The 16,256-nt window shown below is 39.0% G+C and overlaps 1 long non-coding RNA gene across 1 annotated transcript; it reads left to right on the top strand.

Moving 5' to 3' along the window:
• The first annotated feature begins 7,763 nt into the window (after nt 1-7,763).
• On the top strand, nt 7,764-15,501 carry LOC120879051. The gene is made up of 2 exons (XR_005724696.1): nt 7,764-13,785; nt 14,883-15,501. It is a non-coding gene; the product is annotated as an uncharacterized LOC120879051 (long non-coding RNA).
• The last annotated feature ends 755 nt before the right edge of the window (nt 15,502-16,256 follow it).

The raw sequence follows: 16,256 nt of genomic DNA on the forward strand, positions 1-16,256 counted from the left end.
GGACCTCCAGGTCTCTCCCATCCAGGTTTAAAGCATTCCTGGGCAAGCTTTTTTTTTTTCAAGTAAGTACATAACAAATCAGTGGTTATATGTAGATATATGGCACCCCTCTCATGGAAAGCTCTCTTTGTTCACAACAGTAATGGAGAAAATGTGTAATTACCCTGAAATGGTAAACTAAATTAGCCATTAACACTTCCTGGGATTTCAATGTAACCTCCTTTCTCCACCCAAAAGGCAACATGAGTTCAGTCCATAATATCACTGATCCTTTTTTTTTCCCTCCCCCGCTTTTTTTTTTCCCCTGTTTTTTACGTGAATAGTTTTTTGGGCTTTGATCTGTAATGGCGATTAAGGTAACAGATTAGTCCTTGCCTGCCGGGGACTGTCTGGGTGTTAAAACTGATAGTCCCTTTCAGTCCCAGACAAGCCCTAACACAGGGCTGTGTTGTGAGTGGGCTCTGGCCGTGTTATTGGAACTATGGAACCACCTAGATCAGTGGTTAGGAGAATTTAGTGTGCCTCAGAACAACTTGGAAGGCTTGTAAACACTGATTTCTGCATCTGATTCCCCCTAATTCCTGATCTAGTGGGTTTGGGGTAGAAGCCTGAGAACTACTTTTCTTACAGTGTCATGGGTAGTACTGAAGCTGCTGGTTTGGGGTTGAGCCGTGTATATACCATGTGAGTATATGATGATGTTTTATTAAGCTTTGTGGAGAAAGGAACTGGTTCTCTGCCTTGCAAGCCTAAGCACTGACTACCCCAAAGGGTGTTTGTGTGTCTGAGCAGTGATCATGCAGTGCAAAAAAACAACCCATCCTGTTAGAAGTGACAGAAATGGGGGAAAAGTTAAAAAAAAAAAAAAGTCAAAACAGGTCATTTTTACACAAACATGTATCAGTATATACACACACATATATATTTTATAGTAAGTTCTTTAGGTAAACTTTCATTTGATAATCAGTTTGAATCTCACAAAGTATCTGACATGGGTAGTTGCTTCCAGAGAACACGTAATTCATTATTATAGCAGAACCGATGTAAGCTGAGTGGAGTAGAGATGATGATACCCACCCTGCCTGCCCCTCGGAGCTCACCATGAAAACCCACAGGGGAAGTGTGAGCACACCATGCAGACGTCAGATGTCATGGTGACGATTTCCGTGCTTTTCAGTGCTCTCCTCTTCATCGTCTCACTGGTTGTCTGGTGTTCAGTTTGCCAGGCTGGTCTGTCCTCAGAGGTGGTCACCTTGTAGATGGTTCCTTGAGAGTGGCTCACAGTCAGTGAGTCAGTGGCTGAGCTTGCTCAGACCACTTGTCCAGTTTGTACTGTCTTCCTCATCTGTAAACCCCTACTCTACTGCTAACCTCAGGACTCTAGTCATATGGCTAACTTGAGAAATCATGTGAAAGCATGTTCAAGCCTCTGTTCCCAATGGCAATCGGCAATAATGAGTAAATCATAAATAAGCCTCATAGAACAAGAAGCGTATTGTTTTGTGCTAATGCCAAGAGTAAGAACAGTTTGTTCTCAAATATGAAATAGATTTGTGTCAAGTGTGGAAGTTGTATGCACACCAAAACATGTTCATCTTTAGCCTCAGCTATACCTTCATTAGATTGAACCTGCTTACTCTGTCTTTAATGATGAATACAAGAACGAAAAGAGCATTTGTGAAATACAGACTACATATTGTAATTACAATGTGTGTCTAGATACTTTGTAATTATAGAATATTTCATAATTGATTTTATTATACTTATTCAACTTCTGTACATTTAGTTTTCAGCTGTCTTCAAGAACACATCATAAACAAATTACAGCATTTGACAAAATCCCCTAACAACCCTGAAGAAAAGATTCTATATATTATATGTGAGAATTAAATATAGTAGCTCTGATAAAGATGTCAGTCTTTTGATCAACCTTAAAAAAAAACGGAAATTGTTTGAAGGAGAGACTTGCAATCGCTGGTTCATTGCAACTCAGTATGCAGCATCCTAATTAGTCAAGTATCGTGTGCCTACCTGGGTATGAAATAACTTTTTTTTCCTAATTTAAATCTGGAAATTTTCAATTGTAGAACAGCTTGAATAGCCTTTGTTGGAAATAGCCACTGGGTTCTTTTTTTTAAGTATTTGTCTTCAGAAACAATGAAGGTCATCTTGTATCCATAGAGACCACATGCACTTTCCTCATTATTTCTAGCATTGTTTCTGTAATGGGTAGTTACTTATGACATTTAAAGCCAAAAAAAAAAATTCACAAAGCAACATTAAATATTACCACAGTAAATATCAAAGACCGAAATCACTTACTCCATAGTTTCTCAAAGAAATTAATTAGAAAATTAGTAGCCTTTCAAAATTGTGTGTATTGATGTGTTCAATAGTTATCCTGTAGGGTGTCTGTGTTTGTTTGTTCATTTCTTGGAAATCACTGAAACTTAATTGTATACTCTAATTGTTTTAACTGGGTTTTTTTTTTTTAAGAAACAGTAACTTCACATACTTTAGATGAAAGTAACTCTTGGTTTTGGTGGAGTGCCGATTTTTTTTATATGTCACCTAATCTTCCTTCTGTCTTTCAGGAAAGTGGTGTGGTAACAAAACGATTTTAACGTATTACTGGTTTATAAACAAAGCCAAGGTCATGAGTTCATTTGCTTATTACCTACCTTGCTTTGTTATCTCCATGGACTGTATATGCATCTCTAACCTAACTCAGCTGGGGACGGGTGAAGAAAGTATTAGAGTCTTAGTACAGATCCACTGCCAGTGAAACCCACTGTATTAGCGACCTAGATTAGGATGCTTTTGTTAATGGAAGAGTCACTTTTAATGATAGCATCAGCGCAGCAGGCATACCTTCAGACTGTTTCAGGCAAATGTATGGTCTGTCTGATTATTCGGATTGTCATTCTGGTGTGTTTATTATTAATTCTGAAACTCTGGGTTCCGGGAGAGAAAACTTATTTTTTGCACATATCAAATAGAAAGTGTATCTTCGTATAGAATAACTGGGTCATATCTTTAATGTTACTAATTTGCCAAGATCACTTTACAGTGCATATTGTCTATTGTAATTAATTTATTTAGGAAAAATTGCTGTTGATAAACCACTTATCTCTTGCTAATGAATTTCATTAACCATATCATTTTTTTGTCCTCAGATGTCACAGATAGCATTCAGGACTAAAAGGCCTAACAAGCGTTTAGAGATGGTGACCAGCAGTACTTGGGTCGATGCCCTGTGTTAACTTGTGCAGAAAGTCTGTTGTTGTAAACATCCCCGACTGGAAGCTGTACCACACAGCTAAGCTTTCAGTCAGATGTTTGCTGCTACCGGCTCTTCGCAGACGGCATTTCAGTGTAATTACATCTAAGAGGTAGAATTGGAGCGGGGCTGAGGGTGCCTGTAAAGTGTGTGAGTGAACACCAGGAATCTTTGGGGTTCTGCCTTCACTGCGCTCTGTGTGAATGCGTGTTTCATGCCGAGTAGTGTGGGATGCTCTCCTCAAAACAGGATATCCTGGAGCGGATGCCAGCTGAGCTTCCAGACTTTAAGATGCTGCTGCTGCTGCTGGGCCTTAGAGAATTCTGTTAAAAAAATTTTTTTTTTTCCACTATGGGTTCTTATTTCTGTTTTTACCCTGTCAGTGAACTCACATTCTTTATTGCTTTTCCAAGTAGGCTAGAGTTTGACTTCCCAGCAGTTCAGAAGACTGATTTCCTCCTTTAGAAATTCTGTAGACGTTCTTGAGAGTAAATTTATCACCACTGCCCCACCCTACCGCCCAGCAGTATATAACCTAGAAATTTTCAGTTTTCTCTGTAGTGAAGAAATGTGTGTATAAACTTTTTCTCTCAACACCCCCCCACCCCAGCTTCCTGTTCTCCACCCTGAGTGACGTCACAACTCCTAGTCAGAACTGTCCTCTAAAAACTTCTGCAGGACCTCAAACTACTGAGCCTTTTTACAGCATTCACCGTTGGTTTTATTTGTCTCCGTTTATTGAGTATGTTTTCCTGCATATTCTCAGGTCACTGCTTGGCTTTTCTCTTCCTCATCCGCATGTCGCTGCCTTGTGAGCAGATTCACTGAATCTGTTTCTTCGGGTTTCCCCACAGAGCTGAAGAATACAGGGCTTTTCTCACAGCCGACATTCAGTGCACACTGTTGATAATGTATAATTTTACCACAGCTCTTTCTCCAAGTTTTGAAAATTTGCTTTCTTACCTCTATTTGTCTTGTAGACACTGGGAAACATTTCTGTTTTGTTGAAACCTTTCTCTCCAGTAAAGCTTTAGTATTTTTATCATGTATTAATATTAAATTGCTGAACATGTTACTGTATAGGGCTCAGTGCATAATTAAACCAAAAGGTAAAGCCCTTGGTAACGTTTTACGTGCACATCTTCCTTGATTGGATCATAAACTTTCTGAGAGTGAGGACATCATATCCTTACAATTATCCATTTTCCTGGCCATCAGCACCAAGTAGGGCACCTTGCGTGCGCGGGGCTGCGCCAGCGATTTTGTTTTGCAGCAGGGGCTACTGTGTCCTTTTACCTTTCTGCAGAGGAGCAGGTGACAGTTTGGGGGATCGTGTAGCTGCCCAGATGTGTTCCTGCAGCAGCCCCACTTCTTAAACACTCCTTCGCCAGAGTGCTAGTTTACAAGCCTGACATGGCCAGCGTGGAGGAGGGGGAGGAGGGTGGTAAGCTGCTTCAGACACAGGTGGCTCTGCAACTTGAAGTATAATTTTCAAGCTTGATGATTCGCATGCAGCAAGTGTCCCTTCCTGCTGAACTCTTAATAAAGCAGGTTTCTTGTGTACTCCTTGACCCTCCAATGTAGGCCTCAGAGTCCAGAGAGCAGCAAATGGATGGGGCCATTTGGGCTCTGAGAGCCCGAGGCATGTCCCCTCGAAGGGTAGAACGAGTCCTCTGCTAACAGGGTTGTTCTGTTAGACAAGGGACAGTGTTTCCTATGAAAAGTTGTGTTACGCAGCCTTGAGATTCAGTAAGATGGATAGAAACTGCCCAGTTTAATAATTTGCCTGGCTGGATTTGAGAGGCTTGTTACAATGAAAGCCCAGATCTGTGCTAAAAGGAGGATGCATGTCTGGCACAAAGCTGTCACCCTCTGCCCAGCCCAGCCCCTCACCCCTGGCTGCAGGATTAATGTACAATCTGTGTTACATAACATTTGTTCCATGTTATTCTGCCCTGATGAGGTGAATCAGAGGCCATGTCAGCTTTAATTCTGGATGCCCTTGCCTCAGTGTACTGGAATACCACCTTATAAAAGTCCTCTGCAGATGACTTCTTTATGTTTTAATTTGGAAGAACCACAGACTTCCCAAATGACCCGCCAATGTAACAATTGACTGTGTAGGACAAATGCTTTAAAATGTTTGAGCATTAGTGTTTGCTAATAAACCTATAAGAGCTTGTCTCCCCACATTTTAACTTAGTATTGAGGAAGAAGTGTGTGGTCTTTATTGACAGGTCCTAAGAAGATTGTTTTGATTGAAAGTGAAAGTAAAACATTTTTAGTTGCTGAGTAGTATTCTGAAAATGACAGGCTTTTTTCCCTTTGCATTTGCTTTGAGATTTCTAAGGGATTACTTTTTAAAAGCAAAACTGCAAAATTGTGTCTGCAAGTTTATTTCCAGTTAGACACATTTGTGTGCAGATATACTCTGTTGAAACCACACTGTTCGACAGGTCCTCATTGGTCTTGGTGCCGGAGTCCCTTTTACTCTGACTGGCTCCCTCCATTCCTCTGGATAAAGCTTTATTCATTGAGTGAATAAATAGAGGTACATTTGCGGTGCATATTCAGGGGGAAAAAAGTTTCAAGTGTGAGTCCGAACTTAATCACTTTTCAAAACTATGCTGTTTCAGGTTGTCTCTGCCAGTTTCCCCAGCCTGGTTCCTTACGGGCGGACAGTGTGGTGGGTGTTTTGATGTTGGGTGGGTTTCTTTTTTTCTTCATTCTGTAGCATATTGCAAACTTCCTGACAATTTGATGTTCACTGCCATCTTTGCTCTGGCTCTCCAGCATGTTTGGTAACACCGTTATTAATGCATTGGTTTTCAAATAATAGCAGGTATCAGAATTACTTGGGAGAGATTGTTAATTAAAATACTGATTGCTGGGCCTTGCGAGACTTTCTCATTCAGTAGGTCTGCGGTGATGCTTGCTTCTCCTAAATGCCCACCTGCTGCCGATGCTGCTGTCCTAAGTCTAGGCTTTCAGAACCACGGAGCTCATCTTCCGTTCGTCTCCCTGGTCAGTGGTGTGGTGGCTGTTCAGTCATGTCGGACTCTTTGTGACCCCATGGACTATAGCCCACCAGGCTCCTCTCTGTCTGTGGGACTTCACAGGCAGGAAGACTGGAGTGTATTACCCTTTCCTTCACCAAGGGATCTTCCCGACCCAGGGATGGAACTCATGTCTCTTGTGTCTCCTCCACTGACAGGTGGTTCTTTACTACTGAGCCACCTGGGAACCCCTCCCTGTTCAGTATCCATGCCCAATTAGCAACCGAAGAGAAATACTCATACAATCCCTAACTTAAAAACATATAGTAATCCAAAAATTTGTTTTGAAAAAGATTTGCTGGAAACCTGAGACCCACTTTTCTCCCAGAGAAAGCATCATATTCATTGTCTAGCCCACAAAACCTGTTTGAATATATTTGCAAAGAAAAGCAGAAGGAAAAAAAATAGTGTTGCGGTGGAATACTTGAAGCAAAAAAACAGTATGTTTGTAGAGAAAAAAAAAAGTGTGTGTGTTTAATCTTGAGAACTTGAGAATTTAATCAGAACTCCTGATTTAATCTTGGATCAGGAAAAGTGGCCTGAAGAGACAGGAGGTTCCAAAGGGCCCGGAAGGCCTGCGAAATTCCAGAGATCACTTTAGAGTTTGCTGGCAATAATTCTGTCATTTAATTTTACTTCCAAGTTTGAGGATTTTTCTCTTCGAGGCAAGTGTATTGCCTGGGCTGCTTAAAGTGCTTTCTAGAGTTATCAGTGGTAGTATTTTCTTAATCAGAGGAATCCAGAGAGACGACAGATTCCTGGGAGGCAACTTAGCAACACTCGAGCAGGAGGAGGAGGACCTGGGTAAGGGTGTGGGAGACATGTTCCTGAGGTGAACGTCCTGAGGCAGGAACATGGGGAGGAGATGGGGAGAGGCTGGGGGCAAGAAGGCTGCCGCGGGGCCCTGAGCTCCTCACAGGTATGCTGCTAACTTTGTCTTCAAACAGGAATCTCCTTCCTGAGGAAGAATGGATGCCCGATGCGCCATCCCGGCCATCAGGCAGGCTCCTGTAAATGCAGGTTGGCTTGTTTGAAAGGGAAGACTGTAAACCCAGCCACATTTAGGTCTGGAACATTCATGAGATGTCTGCTTATATCGCCACCAGTTACGAGAAGAACATCACTTGTGCCTTTTCCCCTGGATTCTAAACCTTGTCTCAGAAATACCTCTTCATTGGACTTTTGCCTCATTCATGTTAATCTTTGTGCCTCCTGTTCTTTTTTCAACAGATTCTACAAAGTTATCTTTTTAAAAAAATCATATGTTATTCGTCATATATCCCTTAATTTAAATTTGAGTCTCAAGGAAACGACCAGTGCAAATACAGTAAAGGATTGTGTAAGTCCTGCTTTAAAACAAGTTTTCAGTTCATGTAAACATCCTACACTCAGCTGTAACACTTGAGTCGGCTGGGAGGTGGATGTTTACTTCAGCTGACTTGGACTGTCAACCATTAACATGGATAGAGGATTTGGCAAAAATAGTACACAGAGGCTTGATTTTCTTTCTTTTAATGTAGTTACTATAAACTTTCATTACTGTCATATCTTTGCAGTTGTGCTCTTGTATCTCTAACATGACAAGAGACTCGGGGATTGGGCAAAGCAATGTACTCACTTGGGTGGTGGCATGCCAGCCGGGTGGAGCTTGTGGTGTGCACCGACAAGCAGGGCCTCTGACATCAGACCCTTGGAGCCACCTGGGCTGTGCCGGACAGTTTGCTGTGTGATTTGGAGGAGGGAAAGGCACTGCTTCACACCTCAGTGCTTTTCTCATCTGCAAAATAGGTATGGTATCCACTTCACAGGATCGTTGTAAGGACTGACCTCTGTGATGAGTGCAGAGTGGTTCATTAGTCAGTGCCTGTCACATTAAGTCCTGATAAATGCGAACGCGCTAGCTGTTGTTCTGCCAGCTATAATGCCTAATAATAGTACATAGCCTATTTTAAGTGTTCAGTGAATAATTGCTGTTCTTTTTAAAGTAGATCAAACTCATTTTTATTTTAGCAATAAAGACGATACCAGCTTTCCGATTTAATGGAAATGGTTTGAAATCACTGTGATTTAGTGGTAGGGTTTTGAAGCCCAGCTTCTTGAACTCATATCCTGGTACTACCACATCCTAGGTGTGTTACTTTGGGAAAATTATTTCTCCATTTCCTCAGTCTGCTAAATTGGGATTATAACAGTACGTCCCTAATAGGATTGTTATGAGATTAAATGGGTTAACGTAATAAATAAGTTAATAGAAGTCAAATGTTATAATAATTCCTGGTACACACCAAGCTCCTGATAAATGGTAGCTACTATTATTGTTATTTCAAAAACATGTTTGTCATCCTTTTTTTTCAGAGCATAGTTGTGCCAAACATTTATAGATAATTTAAAGATAGGCTAACACCTGATAATTAGTCCTAGATATATGTTGTTTGATTTAAATGATACTCTCATATTTCATGCTCTTATTGAAAACACTCTACTTAAAATTAACTTTCTATAACTTTGTTTTTCAGCCCCGTGAAATCACCTCTGCTTTTCATTTTTTGACGACACATTTCACATTCTATTTAGGTGAAAAACAAAGCAAACAACAGCCACAGAATCAAAAGTACTGAAGAAGGACATATTGTTTCAACAGCTTGGCAAGTATCCATAAACTTATCTATGCCTACATTCAGAATTCGAGTTCACATTTGATGCTTCTACTCAGGAAGATGCCTATGTTTATGAAAAAGTCACAGTTAAATAAAACCATGAAGTCCAGGCAGGGAGACTTGTTCTTGAACAAGTGAGTGCTGTCTTTCTAATTGTATTCTATTTGTTCAGTAAACTTTGTGTGTGTGTGTTTTAAAGTTTCTTTTTATTAAGTGAGAGTGATTCTGTTATGTACTTGGATGTAAAACATATTTCAGTTAGTTTCACATTTTCATTTGAAACTTGTGAAATGCTTAAGTAATTTAATAATTTATAATACTTCAAGAGAAGTATCACAGTGCATTATGGAAGCATCATATAACCTAAGATAGTTTTATGAAATGTGTTTTTTCATATTTTCAGATTCAGCATATTTGGAGGTTCCCCATCAATTTATCTTTGAACTTCAGTGAATAAAATATAAAATTTTCCTTTCATATTCTCCAATATGAAAAAGCATTCATTTAGCATATCATTGTGGTTTAGGCTTCCAAACGCCTTATAGGTTAAATTCCTAATTTATAGTTTTTTAATTTATTGCTTTTTTCTTTTGTTTGGTAGTCCTGTGTTTGTATCTTTATATTACACACTTTCCTGATTATATAGTAGTATCATTTGGGCTCTCAGCTTTGTCTCACTTCAGCACTTAGAAAAAGCTCTATGTGAAAGTTGAGTTGTAGTTGAGTCAAAAAAATTTTTTTCACTTTATCTTGTTTTAGTTAATACTATAAAGCATTGTTATACTGAGCTGTCTCCCACCTTTTAGATAATACATGCCTTGATTTCTTTAAAAACTGTACATTTATTAGAATTTTTTCTGATGAACATGTGCTTATAAGTTTTAAATGTTACAGAATCTGGGTAAATGTTAAAATGTTCCCATTTTCCCCCATTATTTTCCAGTTGTCATTTTTCATTTCATTGATTGATAGAGAACATAATATAGTTGGATTTTTTATAATATTTGATATGTTCTAAAATTAAACTCCAGCTATTTTCTGTCAAGTTTAAAGATTTGTTATCTCTCCTCATGATTATTTGCTATGCATTTGGCTTAAATTATTTAGCTTCTTCCTGTTTCATTACATCTTTCTCATCTCATCAGTTTCCAGTAGTAGGATTCCATGCTCCCAAACAAATGTCTCCTGTAGACTTCAGTAGTTGGAAACTGTCACTTCTAATAGGGAATCTGATACACATGAGTTTGCCTTTTAGTTCTGTTCGTTTCAGGTTTTTGGTTTTTTTTTTAAAAAGCAGTTTTACCTTTTGATAAAGGTAAAGTATTATTCAGTGGAAAATATTATGCACAATTATAATAAGCAATTAAGTGATCTCTTTTCATTGTTAATGGTTTGATATTAAGGTTTGTTTGTTTTTAAACTAAAGAGATGATAGTATCAAATTCTGGCTTTTTCTGGCTTTCAATGAAAGGTGGGATTTAGTTTGTTTTGTTTTTAACTTTTAAGTTACTAGTGCATTATGAAACCAGTAGCAGTTTCACTTTTAGGATTTTTATATCTATATAAATTAGGATGATTTATTAATATTAGCATTAACTTCCTTTAACTTTATGGAAGAGAACCTGTCCTGAAGATGTTTGTATAATTTTCTGCATATTATTCCTGTGAGGCTGAGTAAAACTGTTCCATCAATTAAAATCTTAGTAGTAGAACCTGTTCATCTACTTAGCTGTCTTTCTTGGGATTAACCAGATGCAGTTATAACTGGCTTTTAAAAGTTCCAACCTTTTTTCCTTGCTTATTTCAAAGTGATTCTTTACAACTGTTAAGCTATATGGTCAGTGTTTGTCCTGCTGTCTAAAGCTACTTAAATATAGGATTGGGGCTTTTTGTTTTTTAAAAGTAGTTTGAAAAAATTTCTTTGCTACTTGTTCTTCATGCAACTTTTATAGGAGTTCAAATTCCCTGGAAAAATAAGGGTTTTGTAAGATTTCTTTGACTGAAGAAGTATAAAGGTTGCTAAAGGTATATAGTTGTCTTACTGTTGACATAAATTTTCCTTATTCTGTAGATATCTCTGAAAATTATTGTTTTAGATATCCTATTTATGTATAATAATCATTGTTTAAAATTTTGTAGTACCATAGCACAAAAAAAATACCATATTAACCAGAATACTGGGTTATTTCAAGTAAAGGTATGACTTTGAAAGAGAAACAGAGTTTGGGAAATAGGTACTGGGAAATCCTGCATTCTGAGATAACTTTCTAAATATGTGGTCATTCTGTATTATTTAGACTAAACGTGAAGAGTGTATAAAAATATTCTCTTCACAGTCACATACCACTGGCTGCCTTTTTCTTACACTCTGCAGTATTAATAATGGTGATCCTTCCAAGCTTTTGTGTTTTTAGACACAGATATGTTGGTGATATATGTGGGATTTCATATACCATGAAATTATACCATATCTTGTACTCTTTTCCATGCTTTGGAAAACTTTCCATGTCTCTGTCTCGAGTCTTTGTTTTTTAGTTCCGTATATAAGCATGCCAGATTCCCTGTTGGCGGATGCAAAGGTTGCTCCAGTGCTTCACTGTTGTAAGCTGTCCTGCAAAACACACAGTATTGTGATGCATATTTTGTGTGATTATTTCTGCAAGACCATTTGTAAAGGTATAATTGCTGTGTCAAGGAACACATCTATTTGAAATACTCAAGGGTACTGCAGAATTGTTCTCCCAGGAGTCTGTGCCAAGTTACCCTTGGGTTGGTAGTATAAAAGAGTGCCTGTTCCCTCACACGCTTGCCCCTGGGGCATTACCATTCTTATTCGTTTTTTGCTGATCTGATAGCTGCAAAAAAGTACCTCTTTATTTTCATTTCCTTGTCTAAGAGCAAAGTTAATATCTTTCCACATTTCTGTTGGTTTTCTTTCTTTGATTTTTATTTGTTTGATTGTTCATCCCCTTAGCCCATATTGCTTTTGATTTGGTAAGTTGTTCTCATTGTTTTCTAGGAACACTATATATTTTGGATTGGGTTACTGTATGTGCTACAAGTACTTCCTCCTAATCTGTCATGTGTTTTTTAAAACTTTATTTTAAACCATTATGTAATCTTTGGTAACTTCTGGGTTTTGTTGTCTTAGAAAGTCCCGTTGCACCCTCAGTATTATAAATGCATTATGCTGAATACATTATCCTTTAATCTTTTAAAACTGTATTTCATCAAAGCTAAGAAATACCATCGTTGATTACATGACCCAGTATTTTATATACTGAGAGGGGACCAAATCTTGAGTAATGCACAGAGTATTTTCTAATCATTTCAAATTTTATTTATAGTTACATAAAGATTTCTTCTAAGACATTTATTCCGATCAGTTTTTTTAAAATTCATAAAAAGGAACGTCTGTTCTGTCAGTTCTTTATCTTTGTATCAGCAATCCTAAGACCTTGGGTATTCCCCTCAATTTGTCCCTTATTTTAATACAGCTTTCATTATTACTGTCTGAGTATTCATCAGACAGTGATAATGTATATGAAACACCTTTTATGATACAAGTATTTTATTAGATACTTTCATAATGTTCTCATCTAACCCTTGCAACAGCCCTTTAAGTGTTATTGGTGTACTTTACAGTTGAGGAAAGTGGGACTCAGAAAAGTTAAGTTGCTTGTAATCACAAACAGTTAAAGTGATGGAGATTCCTGAGCTCAGAGCAAGCACCCTGGGTACCGTACATAAGTGGTTCAGAGATGCAGGCTGTGGGTCTGAGACATTTGTAGAGATTGGAAAACTAAATACATGGGAGAAATTGACCCTCAGGTATACAGTCAGTCTAGAATGGAGCACGTAGAGTGTGTGATTAAATGTGTGATTCTAATTTTCATACCTTTCAGAACCGTGCCTCCAGATAAATGTTCACTTTTGCCCTTCTCTTACTAATAAACTTGCTGATACTCCAGCTCTTGTTGGTCTTCATATTGTTATAGTTCTCAAATCAGTAGGATTTATAACTGGATCTTCGCTTTAATGTGGGAAGTAAATGCAGTGGTACCAGCAATGTTGCATAACCACTCTCTCCATCTGTATGTTAAACCTAAACCAGAACAGGAGATGAGAATTGTACACTAGCATGAACAAAGTCATTCCATTTGAATCACAGTCAGTCTCAGTAGTCATCCTCCTTGAACCTTTAAAGTATATTTTTTAAACTGCATACATAATAAGAATGGCAGAGTTTTATTGTGACCCTTGGCAGAGTTTTATTATGACCCTAAGGAAGTTATTTAAGCTTTTTATTTCCACACAAGCATTTAAAGTTTTCGTTTCAAACTGAACAAACAGAATGAACAGTCCGTACTGTTTGCTTATGTATAAAAAATGATTGAACAGATTCCAGGCATCTCGGACAGGGCAGGTAGAAGAGTCCCAGGGCTCACGTTAGGAACGCTAACTCAAGTGCCTAGAAAACCTGCTGTCGCCACGCCACACAGGGATTTGTGGCTGTACGGGCTGGAGGCAGAGCTCTGGGTAGACAGAGTGCAAGTCTCTTCTCGAGTCCTGTGGCTATCTGGGGTTGAATCCATGCCTTGCAGTTACTTCTGTGTGTAACAGGTTGAGTGTGTGAGAAGCAGTGCTCATAAAAGTTGGCAAACCTGTTTTGCTTGTTTCTCAACCTTTGCAGATCATTGCTTATGAAACACTGGTATTTACAGTAAATATCTTGTTTTAGATGTAGGCCAGCCCCATCCAACCGTTTGTCCTTCAACAACTTCGCCCTTTGGTAAGTTGGCACGTGGTTTGAGGTGGCCTTTGGTGATGGGAAAAGGGAAAAGCTAAAGGGAAGGACCTAAGGGGAAAGGCAGGAAGAGAGTAACATTTCCAGGAAAACGTGATCATACTGGGGATGAGAGGAAAAAGGGTTATCTTTGTCTGTGTTACGTGACCTTTGGTTAACTCCTGCAGCATCCTGACTTCATAGCCTTTTGTGTAGATGAGGACATCTGGATGTATACACCCCTGTATCCCTGTGACTCCATCCGGTATCTGTTTTACTGTGCGTTCATGTGTGTCAGCTCACAGTGTTAATATTTAGCAGGTTGAGTCCTAGATTAAACCACCTGAATTCATCTGTAGAACGGGGTTACCCGTCTCCTAAATTGTAGCGGTGATTTAATTAGATAATCCAGATAGTCCCTTAGCACAGTATCTGGCCCATACTAAGCCCTCAGGAAATAACTCGCTCTTGAAAACTCTGTTCAAATGTCCTAATGTTACCTGAATCTTGGGCCTCCCAGGTGAAAGGGGGGAGAGTTGTCGTTGTGCCATAAACGTGTCTTCCGCTGTCTTCTCGTTTAGCATGTTATGGTGCTGGTGGTACTAAAATCATCACCAGTTTATCTACGTGTGTAGTGTTCCACTTAGATTATGAGCCCCTTGAGGACAGAAACAAGCGTATTTGCCTTCATAAATTCAACGTCTGGCATGATAAATTTTGTTGGAGGGAAAAAAGTTTATTCCTGTTTAAATAAGGTCCCCTCCTCTCTCAGAAGAAGATAATGTTGGAACAAAGGTGTCCAGTAGAAATATTCTCAAAAATCCTGGGCATGGGGACTTCCTTGGTGGTCCAAGGGTTAAGACTCTGTGCTTCCAGTGCAGGGGGCTTGGGTTCAGTCCCTGCTCAGGGAATTAAAGAGTTCCCATGCCACAACTAAAGTTCTCACATGCTGCTACTAAGACCCAGCGCAGCAAAATTAAAAAAAAATAAAATTGGAGCGTATTCTCCAAACACCTTTCTTTCTTTCTTTCTGTTTTTAAGTTATTTAATTGCCATTCTACTCCCAAGGATTCAATCAGTTTTTTTACTTTGATTCTTCACAGTGTTTTCCTTATAAAAAAACTGAGGTAAGAAAATGACTGCCTGGTGAAGAATAAAGCATCACAATGGCAGCACCAAAGAGTTGCTCCTGGAATCAAGGCCCTGGGTTCACGTTACAGCATCTGCTACTTTCTCGCCAGATGACAGTGATCGAATTATTGTGTCTGTCTGACTCTACAAAGTGGGTATGCTTCAGTGACTTGTAACGGTAGAAACATAGACTCCGCGATGTGCAGGGCTAGAGTCCTCGGGTGGTACTCTGGTCTCTCAAATCTTTTCTGAGTTCTTATAACCTAATCGGAGGTGATATTCATGTAGTGCCAGCCCTGGACCTGCTTACTAGAACACACTCAATTACTTGAGGAGTGGAGTTAGTTCAGTTCATACCATACCCTTGGGGGAAAAAAAAAAAAGCCTATTTATTTTACCTAATACACAATTTTTTATTGTTAAAGGTGTTTAAATTAATTGTACCCTTGGTTCCATGTTGAAAAACAGAACTAAGATGTAAGTGTTGATCAAGTAATTATTCTTCCATCATGCCAGTGTTGTAGGGAAGAATGAACAGCAAAGGCATACCTGAGAATTAAGTTGTACGATTAAAGATTAATATTTTCTCAACACAAACATCCGGGTCTCTCCATCCTGTAACTCTTACAGTTAATTGTGGTAACTTGAGACACACACAAAACATTAAAGCCAACTAGGTCTTTGTTGATTGCATGTTCCTTAGAAAAGATGGAAGTGTAGGGAAAATTATTCTCAGTACTGCTGGTACAAATAAAGCTATTAGGTGCCTTTCAGCATAGTGCATATGGTATCTGAACCTTTGTCACCTATGAAATTTTTGTCCAAATCACTTCGCAGTTGCCGTGTTTTAAAGGAACCCCTTAAAATCCCCGACTGGTAAGTTCTCCTTTCCCTGTTGTACTGGTTTTGAACCTCATACCGTTTTACTAAATAAACATTTTCTCCTAACTCTTCAGTTTCTGTTTTCTTCATTTGTTCTGCTTTTCAGAATGCATCAGTGAGTGAGTGAATTTTACAGCAGTGTAATAGGAAACTGCTGAACTGTGGCTTAAGATGGCAGTTTACTGTTCTACCCTCTTACATGGTTTGTTTCCAGGAATCTCAATGGAAAGGCCAACTGAACTAAGATAACCATCCCAAAGCTCCAAACTCAGATGTCAAATAAAACATAACCTGTGCACAGCCAACAGCAAAAGGAGGGAAAGGAAGTCCCAACTACCGGAAGTGAAGAGAGAACAGAGCAGTACACGGAGGAACTGGAAGAGACACTGACCTTCAGGATCATCATCTTGGCTGAGACGTTGAACTGTGGGGCTTTTACAGGGAGACAGAGCCTGACAGTTGCG

This window comes from Oryx dammah, unplaced genomic scaffold, assembly GCF_014754425.2.
Source record: "Oryx dammah isolate SB20612 unplaced genomic scaffold, SCBI_Odam_1.1 HiC_scaffold_19, whole genome shotgun sequence".
In the NCBI taxonomy this organism is placed as follows: Eukaryota; Metazoa; Chordata; class Mammalia; order Artiodactyla; family Bovidae; genus Oryx; species Oryx dammah.